Here is a 13,286-nt window from a genome sequence, read left to right on the forward strand (position 1 = left end):
GGTTAGTATAACTTAATATCTCTGTTTTCTGTTCAAATATTAGGAATATTTTATTCTAGTGGGTATTTATCCATTTTATTCATCATCATTTTTGTTGGCAGTTGGTCAAAATTGTTTATAATAGTTCTTTTCCTCTTTATCGTGATTATCTTTCATTTTTATTTGGCTCATTTCTTTTCCTCTTTTAAAAAAAGACCTTAACTAGTATTTTTTTAAAAAATCAGATCCTATGGCCAGGTTTTTAAATTTTTTTTAATTTTCAGAATTTCTTTTTTTCAGCCCTGGAGTTCTTTGTTGCTCTTCTGATGTCTTTAGTTGCATAATTAGGTCATTTATCTGTTTTTTCTCTCTTGTTGATGAAATTGTTTAAAGATGTAATTACCCATAAGGACTGTTTTGACTGAGTCCCAAATGGTTTTATAGACTACTTGTGATATTTTTTCATTGATGTCATATTTTGGGATGGGGTTTGATTTGTTTTTTGAGTTATTACTTCCTTCAGATTAAATTATTCTTCATTTTTGTTAAACTTTTCTTCAAAGACCCTTTGTGAATAGTGAATTTTTTATTGTGTTTCAGTAAAGAATATATTTAACATTTATTCTTTTTATATTTGTTTATAATACCTTAGCAAATGGTTAATTTTTGTAAAGGTGCTACTTATAGTTAAGAAATATGTAAATTAATTTCCTCTCTGTTCTGAAATTGCCATAGATCTTTAACTAGTTTTTCTAAATTTTTTTTTAGGTCCTTGACTGTTCTTTTTTATTGTTTTGGATTTGTTTGCTTCTGAGAGGAACCCTAATTCATCGTTTTTACTAATTAACTCGCCCTCTAATTTAATGATTTTTCCTTTTAAGTATTTAGATATAATACTATTCGGTATATACATTTTAAATATTAATATTATTTCATAATTGTTAGTGCCCTTAAGTATAATGTAGTTCCTCTCCTATCTCTTTTAACTTTCCCTGTTTTTATTGTTTTCTTCTCTGATGTCATGATTGCTTGTCCTTGTCCTTACTTTTTTGAGTTTACCTGAAGAATAATAAATTTGGTTTCATCTCCTTATTTTGACTCTGCCATCCTTCTTCATTTTATTGGTTTATCCCATTCTCTTTTTTGATTGACTGTTTATGGTGTATTTTCCCTTACCATATCTTCTTTTATCTTTCCCCTTCACACAATTTCATAAGATTCTGTCATAGAAGAATGAGGAGAAAGAAAAGGAATGACATCAGTATGAGAAATCCTTAGAATCAGTGGTCTGATCCCATTCACTCCTCTTTTCCTCCTCTCTTCACCCAGGCCATATCCTGGTCATTAGCTCTTCTGTTTTTTTTTTCCTCTTCCTTTTGATCCTTCATTTATGATTTACTTTCTAAAGTGAATAAAACAAAGTTTGTCTTGCTTATAACTAAACTCTTCTCTGATTCTACTCCTCATCTTATACTCTAAGGTACCACATGAAGCTAAAAAATGTGTATTTGTCTTTTGTTCCATTTAGTAAACACCAGAGATGTATCATGTTTAATTTTTCTAAAATTCTACTTAAGCCTTTAATGTCCTGTTTAGCATTTTGCTAGATTTGTCTGTTTCTGAAAAGGATGCATTGAGATCTCCATTTTAGTTTTGTTTTCTGTTTCTCTTTGTGATTGAATTAGCTTTATCATCAAGTGTTTATATCCTTTTGACATTCTGTGAATATATATTGATGATATTATTTCATTATCCATGGTGCCATTAAGCATAATGCTCTTTCCCTTATATCTTTTAGCCATGTTTCTTTTTACTATGGACTTGTCTGAGATCATGATTGCTACTCCTATTTTTTTGAATTTGCTTGAAGTGTAATTCTGCTTCATCGCCTCATTTTAATGCTATAGATTTTTGTTTCAGGTGTGTTTTTTACAAACCACACTGTTGGATTCTCATTTCTAATCCATTCAGCCACTCATCTCTATTATATAGGTATCATCATTCCATTCATGTTCACTGACATGTTTCTTAATTCTGCATTTCCCTCCATTATCTTCTTATACTTTTTCATTTTTCCCTCATAGGCCCCTCTTTACAAAGAAGGTAGAATAGAAAAAGAAGGAATCTAAAAAGCATAATAAATTTGTAATCGAAGTGGTCTACTTCTCCTCTTCTGCCCCTCCTTTTTGCTCGGCCAAGTTCCCAATATGTGTTTCTTCTATTTCCTTTCTCTCTTTTAAATCACTCTTAATAGGTAATGCTTCAATATTAAAGTGTTTTTGTCAGTTAATAAGCATTTATTAAACACTTACTGTACCAGGCATTGTACTAAGTCCTGAGTATATAAAGAAAAGTAGAAGACAATCCCTGCTGTCAAGGACCTTACATTCTAAGGGGAAGAGACAACATGCAAACAATTGTGTAGAACAATAGTGTAGGGGACTATTCTGTCCCCTACACTACTCTCCTTATACTTCTATCTGTACTTTGATTTTGGAATATAATGGAATATTTTGGAAGAAAAATAACCCAGTGCTTTCTCTTTCTATGGCATTCTGCACCAGATGTTTAGTCTTCTCCTGACCCTTCGTTCTGTTTTATTTGTTCCATTTTGTTAGTAATTCTTCCATCCTGAGAAGGGAGTGACTATGCTCATTTAATTTCTAATATATACCTTACTTTGGGACTGAGGGGTTATTGTCCATTCTTGCTTTGCAAACCTACCTTTGGTACAGGTTAGGAAGATGCTGAGAACTGGGAGATATTTAAGCCACTGGAGCCAGTGACAGGTGTACATTCTCATGTGGCTATGTAATTATTAAGACTACAATTTGATTCTCACAAAAGTAAATTCTTAATGAATTTACAACAAGAGTCACTTAATATCTAAAACTCAATTCCTTGGTTTTTTAGTATGTACAGGTCATCTAATTGATGAGCCCTCTTTGCCTGAATAAACTTTTTATGTAAGCAGATGAAAGTATTATTTCCTTAGCGTTGCCCTAAACTGTTTTAGTGTATGGTTGTCATAGCTCTTCACTATATCCTCCTTTGCAAAACAAAGATAATTTCAGCTAAATTCAGAATATACAAAGTACTTGGCATTGTTCAAAACAAATTCCAAAATCTTAGAATTTATTTTTCAATTTTGCAAGAGGTTATTATGAAACAAAATAGTTAAAATAAGAAAAATAAACAGTATAACTGGTTAGAAAGACATCAGTGCCATGTGAACATGAGCAATTCGCTCTTCTTTGAACCCAAATCTCTTTCTCAAATTAAAAGCTGTATTAGATGGACTCTTATGGGTTTTTTCCAACTCTTACATTTTGTGTTGTATTCTTTCATTCTGTGTTCTAAGATTCTATCAGCTCTGTGATTCTGTCTCCTTGGCTTATTTTAACAGTTATAGTGAGGGATAGCTGTGTGTCTCAGTGGGTAGAAATCCAACTTGGAGATGAAAGGGCCTGGGATCAAATCTGTCCTTAGACATGTCCTAACTATCTGACCGTGGGCAAATCACTTAACTCCAATTGTCTAGCCCTTACTACTCTTCTGCCTTGGAAACAATATTTAGTATGAATTCCAAGACAGAAGGTAAGGGTTAAAATAAAAACCCAATTATAGTGCCCATTCAGTTCACTTGTGATTATTATCAATTTACCAGTGATGATGCTTAACATTTATGTAGTATTTTAAATTTTCTCTGCCACCCTATGAGATAGGGAGTGCAAGAATTATCTCCATTTTACAGTATAGATTAAGGGACTTGCCCCAGTTCACAATTAAGACAGAACTAACAGTTAAACTTGTAGGTATTTGGATCTCAAGGGAACCTTGGAAATCTTCTAGTTCAATTGCTTATTTTACAATTCAAGATACTGAGACCCTAAGAAGAAATGTAACATGTCCAGAGTCTTAAAATGAAGTATCTTTCTGATTCCGAGCCTAATGCTCTTTTGATTAGCTCTCTAGTAATAATTTTTTTTTCTCTTCTGTGCATACTATAGAATCTTTATTGAGACATTCTTAACAGTTACCCTTATACAGGTTTTGAGGTTTTATTTCATATTTTTGGAATTTCTATGAGTTGTCTAAAGCCTTACAAGAATCACTTAAGTCACTTTACTAGCCCATATTAATAAGAGAAAAATGTTAGCATGAAACATTATAGGAGTCTGGGAATGATACCTCTTACCCTCTTCTTTGCATTGGGTTTCCTAGTAGAGTTAACAGGAAAAGGTGATGTGAAGTTGCTCCTGCAGTATACAGACCCAGTATATGATATCTGCTAGGAGAAGCTGATCCTAGAGCACACTAAAAGGGAACTTAGAAAGCATCTAATCTAATCTCTACTGTTAAAAATGAAAAGGCTGAGGCTCAGAAGGTTAGTAATTGGCCCAGGGCAAGCCCACACTGAATCCTGTGGTTCACTGTTCTTGGCCCAGTGTTCTCTCCACTGTACTGCACTGATGATGTATTTGATTTCAAAAGCATAGAAAGCTGATCGTTCCTTACCTGAAGATACAGAAAAGTTTGTTCAATTCCTACAAGAGGTTGAAGCTATATGTTTCAAAAGCTGTGTGTTCTTCTTTTGGAATCAATCTCTAAAATCCTATCCATTTTCAGCATTCTGGTGTGAGGTCCCTTTGGTTTTTCTGATTGCACAGCTCCTCTGTTAAAAGGGAAATTTGTAATCCCATTATAATACATTCCTTGGAAAATAGATTCACAACCACTAGATATTCTTAGTTGAACAAAAAAGTTCCAAAGAATGAATTTTGATTTATCACCCTTATACTGCCTTGGTTAAAGGGAATTATGATTTCAGGAGAATCCTTGAAGGAGCAAAGTTTAGAAAATCTGGGCAATTTCCTGCTGTCTTCTTAACCTCTATTCTTCCTTTTTCTTTTATATTAGACATGTTTAAAAACAAACATTTGCAACAAATAGCATAACAATCAAGCTAAATGAATCCCCACAGTATCCATATCCAAAGGTACATGTCTTCTTTTTACACCTTGAATTCATCACCAGTGTTGGGAACTAGGTAATAGGCTTCATTGTAGGCTCTCTGGAGACATGGTTGCTTATTGCTCTGATCAGAGTTCTTAACTCTTTCAAAGCTGTTTTTCTTTACATTGTCTTTATATACATTGTTCCCCCAGTTCTGGTCCCTTCACTTTGCATCAGTTGGCATCATCTGTATTCATAAGACACAGAATTTTCTGAAATCATCTATTAAGTAATTTCTTATGGAACATAATATTCTGTTGCATTCATATAGCACAGTTTGTCCAGCCATTTCCTGGATCCATCCAGTTGACAGATGTCCCCTAAAATCCTAATTAATTATTTTTCTTTTAACTACTCTTTCTCCCCCTACTTTTCAGGATTAGGAAATTCTTTTGCTTGTGACTCTTCTCTCCTCAGTATTAACTCTCCTTTCCCATTCCTTCTTGCTTCCCTGTTGAGTTTGAGGTATTTTTACATCAGACTGTGTATATGTTAATTGTCTCTTGTCCTCTTCAGATAATTTAGTGGAATTCATTTAATGCCTAATCTCTCCTTTTCTGTCTACTTATAATCATTTCTTATATACCCTACTTTTGAGAAATAATAAATCCCATTCCCTTTTTTTTTCTGTTTTGCACAAAAGTATATTCATTTTGGTACACCATTAGTTTCTCCTCTTAAAGCCCTCAAGAGAACCAGTTCACATCTAGCTCCTTTCTTTTCCTTATTTAAAACTTCCTCAGTACTCTGAACCCATTTATTAAGGTTCTTAAAGGACATTTGTTTCTTTACTTCTTTTTTAATGTTAAAATTACATCATTATACAACCTTCTCCAATTGCTCAAATAAATTTACCTTTCTAGATTTCTCTGAACTCTTGTGTTTGTATTTCAAAGTCCCTATTCAGCTCTGCTCTTTTCATCAGAAATGCTTTAAAGTTCTGTATGCCATTAAAGGTCCATTTTTCTTCCCATAGTATTAATACTCAGTTTGACAGGGTAAATTATCCTCGACTATAACCCTCTCTCTTTTGCCTTTTGGAATTTGTGTTCCAAGATCATATTTCATTTATATTAGAAGTTGCTAAGTCTTGTGTGATCTTGACAGTGATTCACTGGTACTTGAACTCCTTTTTGGGTGCCTGCTATATTTCTTCTTTGATGTGAAAGCTCTGAATTTTGGCTGTGATATTTTGGGACTTTTCTTTTGGCATTTATTGTAGGCCCTACTGGTTAAATTCTTTCTATGTGAGTTTGCTTTCAATTTGCTCTATTTTCATGCTTGAAAGTTTTATTTTGCAACATGCAAACCGCATGCCACTATTTTCTTTTACCTCTTCTCTGTCCCCTTTGTGCCTTATACACTTGTGCCTTATACACACTCAACTTTGCTTACAATCACCCATTTGCTCACTTGCACAAATCCCTTTTCATAATAGTCCATAATCCTCCAAACACAATCTAAGCATGAAAAGAGTATATTATGTACTATTCATGACATACGTTAGTGAGAGAGACCAGCAATAGATCATATCTGTACACAGATATACATAGTTTTAATGTATGATTTCTTGAAATATAATGTCCGAGTATCTTTTTTTTAATCCATAGTTTTGAGGGAATTCAATAATCATTAAATTAAATCTCTATTGACCACTTTTCCAAGTCAATTTTTACTGATGTCTTTTGTTTTGACATTGTCTAAATTTATTCTTTTTTTTTTTTTTTTGGTAAAAACCCATACCTTCCGTCTTGGAGTCAATACTGTGTATTGGCTCCAAGGCAGAAGAGCGGTAAGGGCTAGGCAATGGGGGTCAAGTGACTTGCCCAGGGTCACACAGCTGGGAAGTGTCTGAGGCCAGATTTGAACCTAGGACCTCCCGTCTCTAGGCCTGGTTCTCAATCCACTGAGCTAGCCAGCTTCCCCCATCTGAATTTATTCTTAATTCCTTCCACTTCCCAAGAGCCACTCTTTATTTCAAAGAATGGGCCTTTTTATGTCAAATGTCTTAGATTTTTTTAACCTTTTGATTTTGATTTTTGGAGAAACTTTTTATTAATTTGTAGTTTTAATTTGGGTTTATTTTATTGAAAAATTGAAATTTATATCATGTGCTTAGCATAAGTCAACTCAATGGAAGTTGAATGATTATCTATTTTGAAATATAATAAATGGTCAGTTGTATTTTTTGTCTTTGTCTACAGTTATTTTTTGCTTCATAGTTTCTCTTGTGGGTTGGGTTTATTGTATCTCAAAACTTCTACTGGAATGAATAAATGCTAATCACTATTTGTGTGTATCTTAGTTTTTCTTTTGGTTTAATGTAAACCAGGCCAGATGTTTTAGAACAATCTTAAGATGTGTGAACAGAGTATGACAGGATGACAAGTATAATCTAGTGAATTTTATTATTGCTTTGGAGGTTGACAAACATGCTGAAATGTTTGGAAATTGATAAGAGAATTAACCTTTTTTTTTACTTGTTCATTTCCTGCTTTTCTCTATCATTATTATAGACAGTATATATGGAGTTCTTTGTCCATTGTTTTTAAGCTTGTTGTTCTTAGATGCATTTTTTCTTTCCATCTAACATTTTTTATTTTTTAATCAGTGAAATTTTCATCTATGTATTTGAATTCCTTTCCCCTGCCAGTATCTCTATTTCAAGCAATTTCTTCTTGCTTAACTTTCAGGTGTTGTTGCTAGTTTTTTCTTTAATTTCTGCACACTGAATTCTTCATTGTTCTCTCTTGTCTGGCTTCCTTTAATTCAGCCCACACCTTTTCAACTCCATATCCTGAGTCAAGTGTTTGAAAGCTGTTATTTAATGTTAATTAGAAGTTCTTTTTCCAGCTAGCATCAGTGCATAGAACATTTCTTCAAGCTGTGTGCTTACAAGCCCTGGCTTTTTGTACTTTCTGTGCACTTAAAAAATTTTGAGATAATTGCCAATAAAGGTATTTTGTCTATATATTAAGAAAACTTTCCCTTTTTCATCCCCACCCCCCTATGGGAAAGTAAGTACCTCTTACTTTCCACGTGGAATATAGCGCAGTATAATAGCAAGGAGATAATTAAACAATGATAAAATACATATAACATGTAGAATTGTTCATGCTTTTCCTTAGGATCAGCCACTCAATTGGTTTAAGACTGTGTTACTTCTGTCTATTATTTTTTCTTTTTACTTTTACTTCTTGATTTTCCATATACATTCCTATAAGTGAATATGGTTATATGAGACATTTTGTGATTTGTCTTTTTTTTATTGGCTTCGCTCTTTTTGTCTCTGAATCCCATGTGAACTACCATGGGTTTGGATCAGATGGATGTCAGAGGGAGAATATATGGAAAGAGAATCCCTTCAGTCTCTGAGCTTTTGGAGATAGCAGGTCTCTTTAGAAACTCTCCATTTCTTGGAACTCTGGATGGCCTCACTCTGAAACTGCCATTCTTCATAGATTACACCTTAATATTTCTCCAAGGATTCCCATTTCCCTTTTAAAGATTTTACTGGAACTTCTATTCTATGTTCATTATGTTGCCCTGTCATGGTACCCATACCTTATCACCAATCAGTAGTGATATACACTAAAAAATACCGATTTAATCATCATAATCTACATAAAGTCGTTGACTGCAGAGAGTTTTGAGGCATCATATGGTCTTGGAGTACCTAACAACTTGTAGGGTTTCCTTTGAGACATTTGGGTCAAGTCATAGATTTAGAGATTCTAGGGACCATAGACACGATATAATACAACTGTTTTATTTTCTAGATGAGGTTATTCACATAGGTAATATGTGTGGTGCTAGGATTTGAACTTGGGTTCTTTGACTCTAAATCCAGCATTTTTCCTATTCTGCTACATTGCAGATAGACTGACTTGAACTTATTCCTGATCAAGTACTAGTAGTAAGATTTGCCTTAATTGTAGTTACACTGAGAGGGGTGTCTTCTCTTTTTAAGACCCACCAAAGAGATTCAGTTAATTTCTCTGGTAACCACTCTAGTATCTTACTCATTTCAGTACTGCAAGAAATATTTATTGAGTTCTCTGATGGGCAGAGCACTGTGTTTGACATTGTACAAGCTATGGTAAAGAATAAGACACTACCCTTATCCTTTTGGAGTTTATTCTAATAGTAATAGCTTCATGGTTCCAAAACTTTTATTTGTATATAATTTAAATCTCATGTCAAAGATAAGAACCCTATTTTTTTTCTATTTGTCCTCAGTAGAGAAGTCAGTCATTAGTATTGATTATGTACCCACTATATACATACCATATATTGGTTCAGTGTGGTCCTTCAGAATAAATTAAGTAAGGAATTGCATATGGAAAAGGTTTGCTTTTCTTGGTCCCAGACCAAGTTAGGAACAGTGGGTTCAAGTTATAAGACAGACTACAGATCAATGTAATGAAAAATACTATCTAAAAAATCAGTTACCAGAAATTTAAAATGGAAAGCTTTAAGAGATAATAAGTTCCCCTGTCACTGAAGGTTTTTAAGCAGATTAGATGACCAGTTCTTGGAGATATTATGGTGAGGATTCCCTTTCAGTTACAAGTTGGAGCCGATTACCTTTATGTTGTTTTGAATCTGTGCAATAGGCATCATGATTTGCTTCCAAGGAGATCTTTAACAATGAGGAAACCAAACAGGAAAAACTTTTTATGAAGCACCATGAAGAGCACAAGTAGAGGAGGAAATTAATCTTCCCAGAAGAGATTTTTAACTGAATTTAGAAGGAAATGAAGGCTGTATATTAGTGAAGAAGAAAGTAGAGGGAATAGTAAATGTTCATTCTTTATTATCTCTGTTTTTTCTTCAATAACCTGTTGATTCTCTGTATATCATAGTGCTTTGAACTTAGAAGAGTCTAATAAATGGAAGTTGTTGAATGAGTGAATGGAAATTTAAAAAGAGGAGTAATAGTTGGCTAAAAGAAAATGAGCAGAAGTAAGTGGCACAATTATTAGTAGCTGGCCATATGGTAGATCCTTTAGAAGATCATAGTAAAAAATTTGGTTTAATTTTATTGACCATAAAGAGCCATCATAGTTTCTTAAGTAAGACAGTGATATTATAAAAATGTTGTTTGAGGAAAACTTTTACTAAATAGGTGTATTAGAGATTAGGAAAGATTGAAAATTGAGAGACCATTGGAGTCCTTTGTTCCACATTTCACACTGGACCCATCCTAGGATGGTGGTATTAGAAAGAGATAAAAAGATGAAACCAAAAGACATTTTTTTACAGGTTGCTAGATGGTTCATTGGATTGAGAGCCAAGCCTGGACATTGGACGCCCTCAGTTTAAATGTGACCTCAGATAATTCCTAGCTGTGTGATTGTGGACAAGTCCAATTTGGCTTGCCCTTACTACTCATCTCCAATACTAAGTATCAATTCTAAGATAGAAGGTAAGGGTTTAAAAAAAAAAAAAAGAACTTGTGTAGATAGTCTCAACAAAACTTTGTGTCGGATTCAACGGAGTGAACAGGGAGAATGGAAGAACCATCTGGAAAACAGGAAATGGATCCAGTGATAGAAATGAAAGGCATTATTTACTATGTGCAAAACATTATGTTAAGTGCTAGGGATATAAATAGAAAATTAAGATAGATCCTGATTTCAAGGGGCTCGCATACTATTTGGGCGAGACAACACATATGAAAGGGTTTAATTGCATGGCAGATGGAAAGGTCAGGTGGTGCTTATGCTATGAAATTTGATGAGGATCCAAATGGACCTGCCCTATAGTCAGAGACAAAGCATTCCATCTCTCTATAGAATTCCTAGCCTTCCACAATTTAATTTTTTTTTTGTAAGTGCAAATGTTCTTTGGTTTAATCATCAAAATATCCAATAAAAAATAAACAACTGTGGTAATTAAATTAAAAAGTGACATTCTGTGTATCACAACAAAACCTCTCAAATATCTGAAATCCATTCATTTTGATATGTTTGCTCTTTGGGAAGTTCTTTTTTTTTAAACTACCCATACATTTATCTGTTACCCATACATTCTCTGTTTATTAGACCAACTGGGCACTTGCTTTTGATGGTCCCTTACCAAGAGTCCCATACTATTCCAGATTGTCATTCTTCTTTCTCTTAGTTTTGAAATTTATGTCTTGCCCACATTTAACATAAAAACACTTTCAAAACAACATCAAGGTTATACTTCAGCAACTGCACTAACAAACACTAAAGGTAAACATGGCCCTATTACATTTTGGGAAACAAAGATATCACCATCAGTACTAAATGGGCACACATGTTATTCATATTTTAATATATTTTATTATACTATGAATTCTTTTAAATATAATTTCCTGATCCTCAAAGTGTAAAACTTTATTTCTAAGGGCATGAAAATCAAAGTAAAATTTTCATGGCAATTGATTTGGCTTGAAGTGGATCTTAACACTATAGAGGAAAAATTTGCAAAACCATCAAGGATAGAAGTAGAAAACTCAAATTGTTTCTAAAGTAGCCTTGACATCAAAAGGAATTTTTTTTTTGTTTTGAGCAAACACACCTCAAGAGGGAAAATAATTGAAAAATATATTTATAACTTTATACAAGTTAGATATAATAGTTGTACCATCATCACAAGGATTTCCCTTTAAAAAGTTCTTGCCAGGGGCTATAAATACATTTGCATTATTTAACATAGTTTTTATGACATGTTAAACATTTGGTAGCTTTTAATCAGATGTTTTGGCAATATTCTCCTCTTCAAATAAAAATCAAGGCCCACATACAGCAATCTGATGTGATGTTTAAGTCTTGGTGGTTAGGGAATAAGATGGCTCATAATCAAAGAGCTGATTTGGCAGTCTTTTTGAAGTATCTATAATCTTTAAGAAAACAAAATAAAACAAACCTGGGTTTTTATTTTTATTTTCCTTCAGCAATCAGCAGTGCTCCATTTACAAGAAATGCATCAACAGTCAAAATTGTAATCCAGATTTTTATATGTTCCCTTCATCCAGCTTTTTGTTGATAACCTTCACAGAGTTTTTGCAAGTGAGGCTTATAGGTTCCAAAAGGATTGTACAAGGCAGCCAAGAATTCACAATCTGAAAAGTGGTCAGAAACATTATTAACCTGTTCATGGGATTTGGCAGTTAAATGATGCTGAATGATCTGATGAAGCAGCTCTCTACATTCATTCAAGAGTCTGGATAATACATTCTGGTCAAAGGTAAAATCAACCTGATAGAAACTGACCACGGTCATTGCAAGTTGATGAACTTTCTTCTTGAACTTCTCCATTAATGCTAGTTCATCTAGTATAGGACGGCCAGCTTGATAACAGTTTTGATTAGTTTCTTGATGATCTTCTCAGCTTCCTTCTTGTTGTGAGTGTATTCCTTTGTTACTCTATAGAGTTCATCTAAAACATCACTGCTTGTATCATCAATCAAGGTTGTTGGTATAGATTTGGACACCATTATTTTCCCAAGGATCTTCTTTTGGACCTGCACAGCCAGGTTTTTTGAATTAAAGACATCTGTAGCCATGAGAATGAGGGGCAGTGGTGGCACCATGTGAAGGACTAAAGTTCCTAAAGATAGCTGCACAGCAGTGGTCATGAGCAGCCAAAAGTCTCACTTGGCCCAGATTAGCAGCTGTGCCCCACAATTTGATTTTAATCCACTTTTTTTACCTTATTTTATAGCACTTCTGTCTAACTAAACAATGTTCCATTCCTGTATCTTATCTTTCCCCCTTTCTACAGGGAAGTGTGGTTTATTCTCATAGCAAAAATTCACTTTGTATACATGTCTATCTACTAAAATCTATCTTGAAAAAATTTTTATAAAGATATTTTATCAATTACATGTAATAACAATTCTCCACACAAGTTTTCTAAAGTTAGGTGATCCAAATTGTTTCTTTCCCTCCAGAGATGGTAAACAATTTGATCTGGGTTATGCATGTATTATCATGCAAAACATTTTCATGTTGTTCATTTTCGTAAGAGAATATTCATGTAAAATCAGAACTCCAAAATAAAAACCCAAATAGACTAAAGTGAAAAATCATATGCTTTGATCTGCATTCCAATTCTTTTTCTGGAGATGGACAGCATTGTTATAAATCCCTCAGAATTGTCCTGGATCATTGTATTGCGGTGAGTAGCTAAGTCTTTCATAGTTCATCATCTTACATCGTTTACTGTGTACAATGTTTCCATAGTTCTGCTTATTTCACTCTACATCAGTTCATGTAGATCTTTCTAGTTCTTTCTGAAATCATTATTTCATCTTTTAT

General features: G+C 33.6%; 1 protein-coding gene and 1 pseudogene across 9 annotated transcripts in view; one reads left to right on the forward strand and one right to left on the reverse strand.

The window, feature by feature from the left end:
* TTC7B (tetratricopeptide repeat domain 7B) overlaps positions 1-13,286 on the forward strand; it is a 353,505-nt gene that overhangs the window by 215,840 nt on the left and 124,379 nt on the right. The gene's annotated exons all lie outside the window — the stretch shown is intronic.
* LOC130456296 (tumor necrosis factor alpha-induced protein 8-like) lies at positions 11,981-12,541 on the reverse strand (annotated as a pseudogene).

The sequence above is a fragment of the Monodelphis domestica genome, chromosome 1 (genome assembly GCF_027887165.1).
Source record: "Monodelphis domestica isolate mMonDom1 chromosome 1, mMonDom1.pri, whole genome shotgun sequence".
Taxonomy (NCBI): Eukaryota; Metazoa; Chordata; class Mammalia; order Didelphimorphia; family Didelphidae; genus Monodelphis; species Monodelphis domestica.